Consider the following 15,563-nt stretch of genomic DNA (forward strand, 5'->3'; position numbering starts at 1 on the left):
TTGGCAAGTAACAACATGTTTATAAATAATGCCTATGATGTAATTTGTCCTTAAATTTAATCAAGATGCCTTTTCTTTAGAGATACTTTTTTGTCCTGACAGTCAGTGATGGAACTTACATTTGAAATGCTGAGGTGGAAATTGAGCCATTTCAAAGTAATTTTAATTGAAAACATTCCATAGTATTAGGGTCAATTTGCTGGGTCATTTTGATGGGGGCACACAATGATTATCAGCGAACTCAATGGAACTTGAGGTTTTTAGCAGTATCTCATCTGCTAATAACCTGGCTTGTGTTCTGGGGTGGTTTGTGGTGAAATCACCATAAAACGGGTCTGGCTAACTGGACCCTTGGGACCAACGCAGGCTTCCAAACAGAAAATAGACACTTTTTTAATGAAGATGTTCCTCTGTTGATACTTTATATTTTTTTGAAAGTAATTTTTATCTCTTTTCATTTGAAACTTGTTTGCTGCTTCGTCAGTACCCATCCCTCCGCTGGTTCTGGAAATGAATTTGCATGATGTTGGGGGTGGCTGGGAGAGTGTGCAGGGAATTTGGAATTGGTAGAGCTGGGTGCGCTGGGATCTGCAGAAGCAACGCTGAGATTGTGATGATACACGTGGATCCTCAGGCTGGAAGAAACCAAGCTGCAGTTTGGTGAATTTGATCTGAGCCATCTCCAGCACATTTTATGTACCTTATGTACTGTTCCTCAGACACTGTGGCAGTACAAGTAACATCTTCTGCATGATCCTAAAATAGCTGGAGATATTGCAGCTCTTTCTTGGGGGTCCTGCTGTCAAGTGGAGGCCAAGTGCCAAGTCCATCAGCTGCATCCTAGCCGCACCAGTCGGGCATGCGCCGTGGAGTGCTGTCACCCAGACTACGCCTGGAAGAGCCTGTCTTCTGCACCACTCTAGGTCTCAACAATCCTTTCTGGAAGGAGTAGGACTAACCCACAGCGGCTGGCAGCTGCCCCAGGCTCTCTTCCACTGTAGCAGAATCTCAAGAAGGCTGAACTCCAGCCAAGGCTGCTGCTTGAGTGTCGGCCTGGATGGTCCTGATCCCTGGATCCTTCTTCTTCTTCTTCCAGAAGGTAAGTCACTGCTCACACTGGCAGAGGTCACTGGTCACCCTTCCATGGAAGGTCAGGGATGCTTCTACTGGGGCTTGTCCCATCTGGCACTCCCACCTCAGAAGACAGCAGGTTAATAGAAGGCTACATCTTCTTGCCTTCCTGACCAGCCCAGCGTGCACTGCCTGGGGTGGGTCAGTGGTTTCCTACGTAAGTATTACAGGCTGACTCCTGCTGTGCCTCTCTCTCATGTCACACATTGGTGCTTACTCTCACACATGCTCATTCACCTGTACGCATTTCACACTCACACACCCTCACTGCCAATGGGCAAACCACCCAAGGGAACCATGCACGGCACATTCCTCAGCTTAATAGATGCTCCTTGCATCTATCCCCTGCCAACTCCCCAAGGGTAATATCATTCACCAGGAATTAAGACCCAACTGTCCGCCCTAAAACCCAGGGCAGAGAGGATCTGGCTACTGGTGGGATTGCAGAGAACTATCATCTTTGTCATGACAGATTGCAGGGTGTCAAAGAACCTTCTGAATTTGGGTCCACACCATTCTGGACAGACAGACAGCACAGATGAGTCCCTACTACTGGGGTGCCCCACTGCTGCCAAGAGTGTACGCACGAGCTCCTCAACTGCTATCCATAACTCCTGCTGGAAGCCCCAGCTAACAACAAACCCTTGGTCAGGGCCACCTCCCCCAAATATATATTCAAAATACTTGAGGTTAACTTGACCAGGTTTCTGTAGTCAAATAGCCAACTTTTATAACATCAGGAATAATAGAAATTCTCTCTTTACTATAGGTATCCCAAAACTCACATTGCCATTACCACCTTGTCAACGGACCTCCTCAAAATGAGAGGAATGTTATTTGGACCCCAAAGTGAGCAAAAATTCCTCAGGAAACCATGGACTTGCTCTCTCTGCCCTCATCCAAAACTATCCTAACTCAGCCCACCCACGTCTGCCTGACGTAGAGGACTCCCAACCATGTATATGGTGCCACTATGTTGCTAGGTAACTTTTGCTCTTACTCTTATTTTTCATAGACTCTGGTTCCATATGAAGCCAATTCATTTCCCAGGGCTCTATGGCTTAGAGAAATGAACTCAGTGGAAACAGGCATTGGTGGGCCTTAAAGGCTGACCACTGTGGCTTGAAAAAACTCTAAGAGACAGACCAACTTAGCCCTGGCCACTTGAAGTGGGCACTTGACTATAAATGATTGACATTTTCAAACAACTAGCCTAGGTAACCACTCAATGAGAACCTTGTCATACCATCCCAAACAATAGGCGCCAGCTGACATGAGAAAGATCCTCTATTCTGGAAAAAAAAAAAAAAATGTAGCTAAGCATTCTTAGAACCACCAGCATGATCAGACACTAGCAACAGATTGTTGCATTCAGCAGCCCCTGGACCAGTCTGCAGGGACTTCCAGGGTGCAGAGGATAAAGGAGGCTTGCTTTGCCATTGCGACCCCTCCAGCATGTTCCTTGGGGAAAAGCCAGAGCACAGGTACGTATTGCTGCCAGAACACCAACCCAGAAGGACCCAGATGTCAGGTCTTTTGGAAGAACATGCTTAAAAGTCAAGGTGAGGCCCAGAAAGACCCCAAAGCCTCCTTTATTGGTCTCAGATGCCAGAGGCCCCCGAAAAACTGGACTCTATAATGGTCTTGACCTCTTGAATAGCTGGTATTATGGATGACCTCATCAAGACAATGAGCATGATCTCCCAGACCAGGGTCCTGCTTCCAGTCATCATAGCCCTGCTCATCAAGGTCGGGTTCCAATCCAAGGGGTCTCAGTTGTCACCCCAATTCTGGAGGCATAGTTCAAAGATGAATATGTGCCCAATCCATTTCTCTGTCCCTTGCTTTTGTTAAAAGACTAAGTGAGCCAGAGCCCACAGAGGTCCTACCATCATTGTGCGTAGGGCTGATTTTCAGCCACAATCCATTCTGCTCAGTATGTGCTTGCGTAGTTTTAGTGGTTAAATATTTTTAATATGACCACTGGCTACATGTCAGTCAAGCATGACCTAGTCTCTTACCCTGCCTCTGATGAGTTTTCTGGCTTTGCCAGTCTTTATGTGACTCAGAACACACTTTGCACACACAGTAAGTACAGATTCTCCAGCACTGTGAAATGCCTCCTCAGTCCCAGGCACTGTGCTAGGCCCAAGGACAGTGCAGAGAATATGCAAGGGCTCTGAGAATTCTCAGGGCTCCCTCGTTATCCACGGCCCTGGGGACCTCCCCCCAGATGTGCTCGCTTCACTAAGGGAATCAGATATCTGACACATCAGAGAAAAACCTACCACAGACGTCTTGAGCCTTCAGGCTACAAGAGAGATAGTTCCAGAATGGTGGCATCATCTGGACTTCTCACCTCTCTCTGCCATGTGCCCCTGCTGAAATTGAGAAGGGCACTTTCTGATTTCTGTAAAGTTGCAGAGGTGGCGATTGCTGTCACACGCTGCCTTCAAACACCCCTGACTGTGCACATTCTACCCAGGGAAGTGGAGCTGTCCCCATCTGCCCCCATTCCTGCCCCCAACAAGAAGAGGAATGAGAGGGGTCAGGGTTGGCTGAAGGCTTACATTATTGTATTCTTTTTATTTTTTGGCCAGGCTTATGCCCTATATTTTCCTTCTTTGAAGGATCTCTGCCCCTCCCAGCTTCTAGAGCTTCCTCCTGGCATTTCTGACTTTCAGGCTCACCCTTGGCCTTCATACTGGCCACACTGTCAGCTCCCGAGACCTGAGAGGCACCTACGATCTATCTGGCACCTGTCTGGACTGGGACCTCAGCTGCTTCAATATCATCTCTTTTTCCTTTAAAGGCATAACTGCGTGTGTCTACCCCTGGCTCAGCCCAAAAGCATGTCAAACCAATTTCTTTCTGTCCCCTTGCACAACCGCACTAGGACCCAAGGTATCCAGGGCCACATATCCTCCTCTCAATTTACTCATGTCTTGAGCTGTTGAAAGTGTGGTGGCCCACAGGGGTAAGTCACAAGGGGCTGACCAGAGCCTCAGGGCACAGGTGGTGTTGCTTTAGCAGGACAGTCAGGGGTGATGCACTGGCTGCCACCAAAGGGAGGTCCTCACTGGAGCTGTGACAGACAAAATTCACCTGATAATTAAGAAGATACTTTTAGTCTGGCTATTGTGGTAAAAAGCATGCTAGTGAGGAACACCTCAAAGAAAAGGAAGAGGTCTGGGATTTTGTAGAGGCAAGTAAACAAGGAGGTCATCTTGGAGTCTCATGGGGGTCACAAGAAAGGATGGAGATAAGATATCTCTTGGAAACACTCAGGGCCATGTGGTCCTTTGTGGTTAGCTGGCTTTCCATTTCCAAAACACAAAAGTGGCGGGACGCAGGTGGGTGGAGGAGCATTTCTTAAGCACCATGGTTGAGGCTGCCCAGGGGTTAGATCGAGTTCAGCATTGTCAGAACCACCTTTTGTTCAAGATGGATATCATTTGGGGCACTTGGATGGCTCAGTGGTTGAGTGACCTGCCTTAGGCTCAGGTCATGATCCCGGAGAACTAGGATCAAGTCCTGCATCATCTTCCTCCTCTGTCTATGTCTCTGTCTCTCTCTGTGTGTCTCTCATGAATAAATAAATAAAATCTTAAAAAAAAAGATAGATATCACTTGTCACCGAATAACTCAGAGGTAGTCCTAAATCTCCCAAGTGGTATAACACAAGGCCTAACAAATAGTTCCTTCAGGATTTTTGCTGGTGCTGTTCCTGCAAAATTGGTGAGCCATCTCTTGAAGGGTGGGGCAAAGATTAGTGGTTTTAAGGTCTTAGAGATCACACACCTTAAAAAGAGAGATGCCGAAAATAGACAATACTATAAAAGTTGTATTCATGTAAGGAGTCAAGAGTTGAATCTTGTGAATTAAGTAGTCCAGTGGATTCCAGAGGTCTGTAGAAGAAAATCTAGCCATTATTACTTTCTGAGTTGCTTGAAGCTAAGTTGGCCCTGCTCTTCGTGGTATTGTCCGTAGTCTTCAAAACCATGTGTGAACCAAGCATTTTGTCAGACTCTTTTAGCGGCCCAGCAGCATCTTGTTCCAGAAGAATTCCAGCTCCTGCACAGTCTGCTGCTCTGCTGGGTCCCTTGAGATTTATGTCAAGTTATGGGGCTTCAGCTTGCAAAGCTTCTTCAGTTTCTGGGGGGAAGGCCAGCTGCAAGGCAATCTGGCATGCCTTAGTGACAATCGCTCGGTGACAATCCGCACGGATTGCAAGTGCTTTCAGAGAGGCATCAGAGAAAAACAAAACAACTATATGCAGATAACAAAATAAAATTGCTGTGGTTAACCCATTACTGACAATTTTCTGTTCTTTTAAATTTTTTTTTTGAAGATTTTATTTATTTATTTGAGAGAGAGAAAGAGAGAGAGCACAAGCAGGGGGCTAAGAGCAGAAGGAGAGGGAGAAGCAGACTCCTCACTGAGCAGGGAGCCTGACACAGGGCTTGATCCCAGGACCCCGGGATCATGACCTGAGCTGAATGCAGACGCTTTAACCAGCCGGGCAACCCAGGTGCCCCACTGACAATTTTCTCAAGTGTAAGAGCTCTTGGGAGTTCGTAACAGGAACAGTACAACTGACAAGGGCATTTGATCATTTATGTGGCATACAAAACCAAATAATAAACTTGATCCAGAAAACCCTGTAGACAAAATATCTATTAACACAATGACTCCTTTTTCAAAGGGGAGCAGCTATTATATTTAATTTATAAAAATGGAGGGACATAATCTTCACAGACGAAAAAAATCTTCAGATATAACATTGAATAATCCTGACATAGTATCCCATGAATTTACTGAACAGAGAGATAGAATACACTAGGAATACCTAAAGAATATCAAGTAAAGAGATTCTGGAAATCTGGAGTAAGTTCTAAACATTTGCGTATGAATGTAACTCCACACTTAAGTGATATGAGTTCTAGTGGAAAACTGCCACCCTAGAAGATGCTAGATGCAAATTAAGGAAGTTGTGAGTTACCGTTTGGAGAAATGGTATGTTCTGACTGACAACATCTACTGTGGTTGGCTACTATCACTACAACAGCACCAAAAAAAACATCAGGGCCAGTGAGGGCATTCGTAAAGCTCTAGAAATTTCCCACACAACACACAGTTCTGGAAATCTGGATGTAACTACATAGCACCGATTTAACCTGGGGGCAGGCTAAGCAGCGTCTCTTCCTATGCAACTCATGAATGGCAACCATTAGATAAACCCAATTATTTCCTAGCATCTCTCTTCTTATAAAATGAAAGAACAAATCATTTCTGGCTTTTCCTTTGGGAAATCTCAAGGACAGTTTTAGGGGACGCCTGGGTTGCTCGGTGGTTGAGCGTCTGTCTTCAGCTCAGGGCATGATCCCAGGGTCCTGGGATCGAGTCCCACATCGGGCTCCCTGAGGGGAGCCTGCTTCTCCCTCTGCCTGTGTCTTTGCCTCTCTCTCTGTGTCTTTCATAAATAAATAAATAAATAATATATATATATATTTTTTAAAAAGACAGTTTTAGGTGCAAAAGGTATCACTAAGGATCAATTTGGGGAAGGCAAAACATTAAAAGTTGTCAGGAGACTTAAATATCTGAATAAGGCAGGATCCTGAATTCCTGAGAAATAATACTTGGCTATGTACTCAAAGTGACAATAAAGGATTAAAAAGAAATAAACATAAAGGGTAACACGATTGTAATTATCGTAGCTCTTTTCTTAAGTGAAAAAATGTTCTCTTAAATAATCAGGTGACATAAGCAAGTCAGCGTAAACCATAGACAGTTATTCTGGTAAAGCACACAATCTTTGTTATCTAGGCAAACTACCCAGAAGGTAAAGAATAATCTAACAACCTCCTATTCATTTCCTATTGCTGCTCTAACACATTACTGCAAATTAAAGGGCTTAAAACAACATAAATTTATTATCTTATAGTTCTAGAGGTCAGAAGTCCACAATCAGTCTCAAAGTTAAGATGTCAGCAAAGCTACTTCCTTTTGGAGTCTTTAGGAGACGGTCTGTTTCCTCGCCTTTTCCACCCTGGAGAGGCCCTTTTCACTCCTGGCTCCTGGGCCCTTCCTCCATCTTCAAAGTCATCGGTGCTTTATCTTCCAATCTCCTTTTGCTTCCTTTGTTATATGGCCTTTTTCTCATTCTGACTCTCCTGCCTCCCTCGTATAAGGACCCTTATAATTACCCTGAGCCCACCAGGTGATCCAGGATAATCTCCCCCATCTCAAGGTCCTTAACTTAATCTGCAAAATTCCTTTTGCCATGTAAAGTAGCGTATTCACAGTTCCCGGGATTGGGCTGTGGCCATTGTTAGGGGGCCATTGTTCGAGATACCACAAACCTCTTAGGAATGGCAGACCAATAATTTTCTCATTTGAACAGAGAGGAAACCAAATTCTAGTTTGCCCGGCCATGTATTTATGCTAACGCTCTTTTTGAAAAACTTCCAAATAAATCCATTAAACCTTAGCCGGCTTTAATCATGACAAAATTCTCTTTTCTAGAACCTTCTATAACTTTCTGTATCCATTCTGGTTATGTCTTAGGCTTTCTTCTTCCTCATTCTGGAACAACCAGCCATTTTACTTTAGGACAAAACCACTCTTTTTCCTTAACAAAGAACATACTGTTTCACTCAGCCATCCTTTCCCTGGACCTCTCTCTTCTTCTTTATCACAAAGAGGGAGGCCTCCTTCTGTGCTCCCATAAAGCCTCTTCCCAATGTAAGGACCCCCTGTGATACCTTCTCCTTCCTGCACCTTTAGCTTCTTCTTTAGCAGATCCTTCTCACCAGCTTTTAAACACGGTCATCTCTGCTCCCCTCAGGCCCTTTCTTGACCTGGCCTTCCTCTCCACCTTCCTGCCTTCAAAGTGCTACTTATGCTTATTACTTCCATTCCTTAACCTCCCATTCACACCCTAAACCCACTGCCATCTTCAGGCCTCTTCACCCATCTCTCCACTCGCACAGCTCTCTCCAAGGTCACCACCAGGGCCTCCTGTTGCCACATCCAACCAGTATCTTCCAGTCCTATATTATCTGATCCTACTGTAGCACTGGGCTGTCTGTCACCTAGCTTCTTTCTTGAAATGTGCCTGTAGATTTCTTCCTGTCCTCTGAGTGCTCCTAGATGGTGTCCCTCTAAGCAACTAGCCCTACTGCCTAGCCAGGTGCTCATGTCAAAAGCCTGCTTTTCATTCTGTGATCTCCCCATCTATATCCATCAAGTCACCAAGTACCACCTTCTAAGAACTTTTTTCCTAACTGATTCGTTCTTCTCCAGGGCCGCTGCCACCATCCTAGCTAAGGTCCCATTTTCCCTTGCCAGGATGGGAACAGCCTCCTATAATTCCACTACCTCCACCCTGGCCTTCTTCCCATCCACAACACACAGAGGGTCAGAGTGCTGTTTCTGAATCTAAAATACACATCTGAGCTCATCATTCCATGGCTTAGAGTCTCAATGCCCACTCCTCCCAACTTACCCCCACTGCCTTCCTGTTGAAACCCAGCCTACTGAGCATGGATGGTATCACTCTTTTGCTTTTCTTTCCAACCTTATCTGGTGTCAGCTCCCCTCCTCAAATCCTGTCATTTGCAACAACATGGGTGGACCTTAAGGGAGCTCTGCTAAGTTAAATAGTCAGAGAAAGGCAAATACTGTATGTTCTCACTTACAGACAGAATCTAAAAAAGACGAACCCATAGGAATAGAGAGTAGAATGATGGTTGCCAAGGGCTTTGGATGGGGGAAATGGGCAGATATTGGTCAAAGGATACAAACTCCCAGGTTTAAGACAAATAAGATCTGGGGATCTAATGTGCAGCATGGTGACTGTAATTAACAATACTGTATTATATACTTGCAAGTTTTTTTTAAAGTTTTTATTTATTATTTATGATAGTCACAGAGAGAGAGAGGCAGAGACACAGGCAGAGGGAGAAGCAGGCTCCATGCACTGGGAGCCCGACGTGGGATTCGATCCCGGGTCTCCAGGATCGCGCCCTGGGCCAAAGGCAGGCGCCAAACCGCTGCACCACCCAGGGATCCCTATACTTGCAAGTCTTTAAGAGCCTAGGTCTTAAATGTTATCACCACATACACACACACACACACACACACACACACACACACAAATCATTAGGTGAGGTAAAAGATGTATTAATTAACTGTACTGTGGTAATCATTTTGCAATATGCACATGAATCTAATCATCACATTGTACACCTTAAACCTACATGTGTTATATGTCAATAATTTCTCAATAAAGTTGAGGAAAAAATAGCAATAAGAAGATGTCTCTTCTAAAACTCTAAGCTTTATATCCTGAGCTATTCCTATGTACTTCCTCAAATTCACCATGCTCTCCTGCTCTCTTGGTATTTGCATGGCTTTCCTGAACATTTATCCCCATCTTCAACTGCCTAAATCTTATTCATGCTCCATGTCTCAGCCTTCTGTAATTACCTGTTTATTTGTGTGTCTCTCCTGGACTACAAGCTCATTGAGAGCAGGGACCATGTATTGTTCAACATCTCATTGCTTATGCTCAGGAATTATGTGCTTTCAAAAAGTATTTGTGAAATAAATAAGGTTTCGATGACATTTAAAGCAGGTTTAGTGGGTATGAGGGTGTGGAGAGGGTGGGTAGATGGGAGGAGCAGCAGTTATGCAGGAGAGTTACAGAGTTCAAGCTTCAGAGGTAGAATCCAGCCACTGCAGAGACCAGGGTAGGGCCAACCAAGTGGTTGTTGAAGTGGAAGAGAAGTGAAGGTCACCAGGGAGGACAATATAAGAGAACAAGGATCCAGCATAGTGGATGAGTGGCCCTTACATTGCCCAGAAGTTAGGCACTGGGTGGGTTGGGGAGGAAGCTGTGAGTTAGACTTCAGAGTCCTTTCACAGATGGTGTGATGAAGGTAGGGAGGTGACTTCATCTGATGGCCCAACTTCAACGGAGGAGAGGAAAGGAAATGAAAGCGACAAGACATCTACCCAGGACCATCACTGATTGGTTTTCCTGGAACATGAGAACCCATCTATGATCCTGAGATCTGTGGATGCTACAGAAGAAGTATGGTGGGGGCGGAGGGCTTTGTGACGGGGGTTTCAAGATGAAGGGGTAGAGGGATTTCCCAGAAAGAGGTTGTATCTACAAAGAAATATATTAATAGAAAGGGCTTTCCAGAAGGCCCTGTGGAAGGACTGAGAAGGTGTCTCCTGGCATAAATTCAAGCAGTCAAGTGACATGACTCCTTCCCCTTGGGCTTCAGAATTTGTTACAAACCCTGGCTCCAGAAATTTCTCCTGTCTTGCTGCTGCAGTGGCTTTATCCCAGTTAAGAGATTAATCTGGAATCCTGATCTGACCCTTAAAACAAAGGAATCAAACCCCTACATATGGGATTATCCACCCCCATGCATTCTTGTATTCTGTGGGAAATTGGGTCCTGAGTTGTTTTTGTAGAATGTGAACACGCTAAAAGTCTCCCTCTCCCTCTGGGACCACAGTTTAAAAAAAACTCTTGGCTTAACACACACACACACACACACACACACACACACACATCACTGTGGGGTAAAGTCCTTACTGAACAAAGTTTCAAAATTAGATAAAACTTGCAGTTCATACACTTGAGACTGCCGGGCACCTCCCTTCCACCGTGACCAGAGAAAAGCAAAGAGACAGCTCCAAGAACCAGCCACTCCCCAAATCCAGGGCTTGCTCTGGACCTTTTGTCGGCTTATTTCTCTCTGAGCAGAGACAGCCCTTAGACAGCTATGGTTTTTCTAATGGCTTCTAAAAATGCTTGGCCTAAGTTGTCCTAGGTTGGGGGTGGGGGGCTTTACTTTTAACATGCTACCATTTTTCTTTTTCTTTCTTTTTTTTTTTTTTTTTAAAGATTTTATTTATTCATTCATGAGAGACAGAGAGAGAGAGAGAGAGAGAGAGGCAGAGACACAGGCAGAGGGAGAAGCAGGCTCCCAACGCGGGACTTGATCCCGAGTCTCCAGGATCACATCCCGGACCGAAGGTGTCACTAAACCGCTGAGCCACCCGGGCTGCCTTCGTTTTTTTTTTTTTTTTTTTTTTTTTTTTTTTTTTTTTTTTCCATTTTTCATATATATTCACTAAGAAGATTCGTCTGGTTTTCTTTGTATGCCCGAGTGTTGCCTTTACTGAAGTTTTGATTATAAGGCTATTAACCAGAGTAAGATTAATCAGCATCCTCCTCCTCCCACCCCCAACTTGCTTGAAATGTGGGATCACTGCCCCCACCCTAGGCCAAGGGCATCAGTATCTGCATTTCAACAAGATCTCCCAGGGAATGCACGGGGGTCCTTCCAGTTTGAGAAGCTGCTCCAGGCCTTGCATTTACTGAAAACCGTTCCTCACAGAATCTCAGGGCGTGCAACCTGGTTCTCCCACCAGCAGCCCCTCTTTCCAGCTCCCTCCCCTTCCTGTGCTGATTCCTTCTGCCCTTCATTCAATTGATTCCACCACTTGTACAGTCTGTCCTCCACCATTGCTTCCACCACCACCACCCCGATTTGCTCACTCCCTTCTTATCTGGCTTGGATTCAACAGCTGGTCATTATCATTATTACTTTCTTGCGTATACATACCTCTCCTTCCTTTCCCTTTCTCTTTCCACAGAGTTATCTCACAAAAATAACCCTGGTGGAAGCCTACTCCCCACCTTCACTACTTCCCACTCCTCCCCAGCAAAATGTGGCCAGTGAAAACACAGGAGAGCCCCGCTGATGGATCTTTCTTTCCACCTTCTTCTCTTCCTTCAAGTTTTTAACACCTCCTCCCTCTCCACACCCCAAGCTGATGACCTTGCTTCTTGTTTCCCTGATAAAAAAGAAGCTCTCAGAGGGACAAGTCCAGGGACTCCTGGGTGATTCAGTGGCTGAGCGTCTGCCTTTGGCTCAGGGCAGGATCCCAGGGTCCCGGGATCGAGTCCTACATCAGGCTCCCCGCAGGGAGCCTGCTTCTCCCTCTGCCATGTCTCTGCTTCGCTCTGTGTCTCTCATGAATAAATAAATAAAATCTTAAAAAAAAAAAAAAAAAAGAAGGACAAGTCCACACATTCAGGCACCTCGTCCATCCGGTTCCTGCTTCTATGCCCACACTGTGCCCGCCCTCTGTTGCTGTCAGTGAGCACCTGCCTTGCTCACTGGTATCCAAGGTATACTTGCTGGTATACTTGCTCAGAGGTATCCAAGGCCAGACCTTCTCTACTTGCTCGCTCAAGGATAGCTCTCCAAAAAATGCCGCCCCACCCCCCTCCACATACCTGCACTATTGAATTTTTCCTCACCACTAAATCTTTCCCATCAGCACACAGACAGACTTCTAGTCTAGAAACAAAACAAAATGAAACAAAACAAAACAAAAATCTTTGCTTTGACCCTCCGTTCCCCTCCAACTATCACCCTAATTCTCTACTCCCCTTTAGAGTGAAACTTCATGAAAATGTTGTCATGGTCACTTTCTAGAGCCCCAATTCTTTCTGGGTCTCATTCTTTCTAGAGACCACTCCAATCAGGCTTTTCCACTGGCCTCTGCTTCAATGGCGCTTACCAAGGCCACTAGCTACCTCTGTGGTGCTGATACCAATGTCTAATCACCAACACCAACCTTATTTGAACTATTAGCTGCGTTTGGTGGCATGAATCCCTCCTCCATCCCTAGTCTACCAGCACATGATGCTTTCCTAAGTCTCCCTGCCACCCTGGATCATTTCTTCAGCATCCTTTGCTGGTTCTTTGTTATCTCCATGACTGACTTCTCATTATCATGGGGTCTCAGGCTCATACCTGGCCTTGCATCTCATTAACACTCACTCCCTTATGATCTCATTGAGTCCTGAGATTTTACCTATTCTGAAGACTCCCAAAATTCTATCTCCAGTTTGGACCTCTCCCCTAAACCCCAAGACTTCTGTATCTGGCTTCCTACTTGGGTTCAAACTTAATATGCCCCCAGATGTATTACTGGGTTCCTCCCTTCCTGTCTACTTCTGTTTAAATCATCTTCATTTTACCAACTGTATCTTCCAGTTGCCTGAGAAAACAAAAACCAAAAACTTAAGAAACCAGCAGAAACCTGTCAGCTCTACCTTTTAAATGTGTCTAGAACCTGACCATTTCTTTACTCTTCCACTGCTACCACCCAGGACTGAGCCTGTCTTCTCTTGACTGGATTATTATTATTATTTTTTTTAGATTTTATTCATTTATTCATGAGAGACAGAGAGAGAGAGGCAGAGACATAGAGAGAGAAGCAGGCTCCCTACAGGGAGCCCAATGCAGGACTTGATCCCAGGACCCCGGGATCATGCCCTGAGCTGAAGGCAGATGCTCAACCACTGACCTACCCAGGTATCCTTCTTGACTGGACTATTTCAAAAGCCTTCTAAGGAGTCTCTTGGCTGAAACCATCAGGTCCTTCAGGCTGGGCATTACAGCCTTTGAAAGTTTAGCCCAAGCCCTTTCTCTGCTCAAAACCCTCCAAATAGCTTCCCATCTCATGCAGAGTGAGAAACAAAGTCCTCAGTTTGTTCCATTTGGCCTCTTTCTCCCCTCCCCTCCTTCCGTGCAAGTGCCTTGTTGGGCTCCCTGGTGTCCCATCTCAGTGCCTTCCTCCTTGCTGTTCCCTCTGCCTTTCCATACACAGAGCTCTTTCTTCTTGTAGCTGCTCCCTGCAGGAGCGCAGTAAGTAACAGTATCTTCCCTTCTCCCCCCTCCTTGGCCTGTGTTGTGTGTCTCCACAGCCCTGGAAACCATCCGATGCCACTTGCATACAGTGGTTTATTTGTTGATTGGTTTGTTGCAGGAGCAGGGCCTGTTTTGTTCACTTCCCCACCACCTAGGACACACGGGCTGGCACACAGTGGATGCTCAAAAACGATCCATTCAATCACAAGTTAAGAACAAAGCCACAAAATGAAACAAAAACCGTACATGCCTGGCATTTCTAAGTAGAAGACTCTGCTGTCAGAGCTTTGCAATGCATTAGCTCTTTCATTCTCATAAGCCTATGGTAGTGTGTGTGTGTGTGTGTGTGCGTGTGTGTGTGTGTGTGTGCGTGTGTGTGTGTGTGTGTGTGTAAAGGAACCCAGGCATTGGGACAGGAAATAATCCACAGAGTGGGGCTGGAGTTTAAATCCTATTCATCTGGATCATTCCATCACTTTCTGCGCGCGCTCTCAGAGGATGCTAAATGAATTGATCTGTCCCTCCCCAGCATGAAAGAATCCATCTACACAAAATCGGCCCTTGCTTTTTTAGGAAAAAAAAAAAAAAAAAGCTTTGCTAACAGCTGAGTAACAGCTGAGGAAGCGGCGGCAGAAGGCGGACCCCGGGTTCCTCCCGGAAGCGCGCGGAGCACCAGCACGTGAGCGGCAGGTGGTAGCACCGCGGGCCTCCCTCCGCCGCGGCTTTCCTGGCGCGGCCCCTCCGGCTCCGGCCGCGGGCGGGGACCCCGCTGTCCCGAGTCCGCCCGGCCGCTGGGGGGCGCCCGAGGCGGAAGGGGGCGTTGCGGCACCGCCCGACGTCGCGCCTCCGGCGGCTGCGCAGTGCGTACGTCAAAGCCGGGCTCGGGCCGGGAGCGCGGAGCGGGGAGCGGGGAGCGGGGAGCGGCGCGGCCTGGGAGCCACCGAGCCTGCGGGAGCCGGCGAAGGCGAAGGCGAAGGCGGCGCGGGGCCCCGCAGCAGCAGCCGCAGCCGCAGCCGCAGCCCGAGCGAGCGAGCGAGCGCAGCAGAGCGGCGGCCGCCGCGGGAGCCCCTGGGCCGCCGTCCGCCCGCGCAGCCGCCGCCGCCGCCGCCGCCGCCGCCGCCGCCGCCGCGGGAGCCCGTCGCCGGGAGCAGGAGCGGGCGGAAGACAACGGAGGGGCCGAGCGCCCGAGCCGCGCCGCGGGGACCGAGCGAGCAGCCCGAGGCGGCGGCGGCCGAGGACGGGGACGGCGACGACGCGGAGGCGGAGAGGGAGCCGCCCGGCCCAGCCCCGTGAGTGACCCCCCGGCCCGGCCCTGCCCTGCCCTGCCCGGCCCGGCCCGGCCCGGCCCGGCCCGGCCCTGCCCTGCCCGCGGCGCCGGCCCGTCACCGGGCCCGGGGCTGCCTCCATTTTCTCGGGCGGCGGCGGAGGCGGCGGCCCGCCCTCTCTCCCTCCCTCCCTCCTCGCTCGCCCTCGCCGGCGCGGCGCGCAGCGGCCTGCGGCCCGGGGCTCCCGGGCCTCCCCTCGGCGGGGGGCGGGCGGCGGCGGCGCAGGCGGGTGGGCGGGGAGGCGCGGGCCGGGCCAGCTGTCACTCCCGCTGCGGCCCCGGCCCAGTCCCCGGCCGCGGCCCCTCGCCCCTGAGCCCCGCTCCGCTTCCTGTGTGACACGGGGACGCGGGCAGCA

The 15,563-nt window shown here is 48.0% G+C and overlaps 1 protein-coding gene across 1 annotated transcript in view; it reads left to right on the top strand.

Moving 5' to 3' along the window:
• The first annotated feature begins 15,043 nt into the window (after window positions 1-15,043).
• CAB39 (calcium binding protein 39) overlaps window positions 15,044-15,563 on the top strand; it is an 83,296-nt gene continuing 82,776 nt past the window's right edge. The window contains exon 1 of the mRNA XM_038574145.1: window positions 15,044-15,172. The gene's annotated coding sequence lies outside the window, so the exon portion shown is untranslated. The remainder of the gene's footprint in view (window positions 15,173-15,563) is intronic.

Source organism: Canis lupus, chromosome 25 (assembly GCF_011100685.1).
Source record: "Canis lupus familiaris isolate Mischka breed German Shepherd chromosome 25, alternate assembly UU_Cfam_GSD_1.0, whole genome shotgun sequence".
NCBI classification, from domain to species: Eukaryota; Metazoa; Chordata; class Mammalia; order Carnivora; family Canidae; genus Canis; species Canis lupus.